The sequence below is a fragment of the Homarus americanus genome, unplaced genomic scaffold, assembly GCF_018991925.1.
Source record: "Homarus americanus isolate GMGI-L3 unplaced genomic scaffold, GMGI_Hamer_2.0 scaffold51476, whole genome shotgun sequence".
Lineage (NCBI taxonomy): Eukaryota > Metazoa > Arthropoda > Malacostraca > Decapoda > Nephropidae > Homarus > Homarus americanus.
This window is the reverse complement of record NW_024736148.1, coordinates 4,872,675-4,875,045: the sequence shown is the minus strand read 5'-3', so window position 1 is coordinate 4,875,045 and position 2,371 is coordinate 4,872,675.

Below are 2,371 nucleotides of genomic sequence, written 5' to 3'. Positions count from 1 at the left end.
ATGACATCTGTAATTCTCAGGACATCAAACAAGTGACATCATCTACAAAAACACAAGATCAGCATAAAACAACACACAGCACCACCACCACAGCCTAGCACCACCACCACAGCCCAGCACCTTCACACAGTCTAGCACCACCACATCCCAGCACCCAGCACCACAGCCCAGCACCTTCACACAGTCTAGCACCACCACAACCCAGCAACACAACAGCCCAGCATCACCACACAACCTCCTCCACCACTACTCGTAAACAATTTCCACAGCCTCCCAACAGAACCCCAAATAACCCCCCCCCCCTCCCCCCACTACCACCCCTCCCCACATATTTTTTCCCCACTACCTCCCTGGAGCCTGACATCAGCGGGGCAGGGGTCTTAGGGTCTCTTAAGCCCCAACAACTCCGGGCTTTTGATATCTGTACGGTACAAATGGTCCCTCTGTTAAAAACTTTGGTGACGCTTGTTGGGTTTCTCCACGCCGTGTCACTCATGAGGGTCGCTTGAGGGGAGGGGCTGGTAGGGAGGAAGAGGTGAGGTTTGATGGAGGAGGATGGGGAGGGAAGACAGGGTAGATTTGGAGGAGGAGGAAAGTGTAGACGTGGAAGGAGGGAGAGAGAAGGATACATGTGGAGGAGGGGACGGTACAAGTGGAACAAGGGAGGGTATGTGGATGGGGAGGATACAAGTGGAGGGAAGGAAAAGTGCATATGAAGGAAGGGAAAGGGTACACGTGGAACGAGAGAGGGAAGGGGGAGGGAGGGAGGGAGGAGCCTGCCGTACGCTCTAGCGGGCTGTCAATCACAGTAATGGCTGTTTAATATCGTCTGTGTTACACCCTAGCCCAGGATAACAGGCGTAGCTGGGAGGGAGAGAGGCAGGAAAGGGTAGAGGTGAGGGAGAAGAAGGAGGGAGTAAGGAGAGGGAGGGAGGAGAGGGAGAGAGACGTATACAATGTTATTTGGACGGACGGACGGATGGACGGACGGATATAAAAACACAGGGGGGAGAGTGGATAAAAATATCAAAGGAACAAATATGAAAAGAAAAGATAAAAACGGCCGTGTAAGATAAGGCAGATAAAGATGGTAGTTAATAAGGAAACGAAAAAGTAAGTAATCCAAGAGAGATAAGGATAAATGGGTAAAAGTAATAAAATTGAGAAAAAATAAATAATATAAGAGGCGAAGTGGAAAAGTGGGGAAGGAGGTGCGAAGGAGGAGGTGTGAAGGAGGAGGTGTGAAGGAGGAAGTGTGAAGGAGGAAGAAGAGGAAATGTGAAGGAGGAGGAGGAGGAGGAGACACGGAGAAGGCAGAGAGGAGAGCTGTTAATCTTACGGTCAAATAAACTGAGGGGGCGAATGTTCAGGTGATCCGTAATTAGTGCCAGGTAACACGGTATGTGGGTTCTTCAGGTTTAATCAAAACACAAACACAAATGAACTTTTACAACGAGTCACAACATTTCACAACGAGTCACATCAACACTTCACAACGAGTCACAACATTTCACAACGCGTCACAACATTTCACAACGAGTCACAACATTTCACAACGAGTCACATCAACACTTCACAACGAGTCACAACATTTCACAACGAGTCACAACATTTCACAACGAGTCACATCAACATTTCACAACGAGTCACATCAACATTTCACAACGAGTCACATCAACATTTCACAACGAGTCACAACATTTCACAACGAGTCACATCATTTCACAACATCATTTCACAACGAGTCACATCAATAAGTAATCTTAAATATAATAAGAACATAAGAACATAAGAATGGAGGAAACTGCAGCGGGCCTATTGGCCCATACTGGGCAGTCCCGTTTACACCCAACCCCTATTGCTCATATGAGCATCCAACCTATGTTTGAAGCAATTCAGCGTATTCCAGGTAATGATGATATTTGGTAACTTGTTCCATTCATCCACTACTCTGTTCCCAAACCAGTGTTTACCTATTTCACGCCTAAATCTAAATTTGTCTAATTTAAAACCATTGTTACGAGTTCGCTCCTGGTTGGATAATTTGAGTATCTTTGTAATGTCCCCTTTGTTTAGCCCTGCCTTCCCTTATACACCTCCTATCAAATTCGCCCTCGCTCTACGTCTCTCAAGGGAGTGCAAATTAAGATGCTTTAACCTGTCTCTACACTCAAGGTTCCTAATGCCCGGGATTAGTCTTGTCATTCTCCTCTGAATTCTTTCCAAGGATTCTATATCCATTTTGTAATACGGTGACCAGAACTGAACTGCGTAATCCAGGTGTGGTCTCACAAGAGCAAGATACAGTTTTAGGATGACCTCGCTAGTCTTGTAACTAACACTCCTTTATATGAACCCAAGTACTTTATTA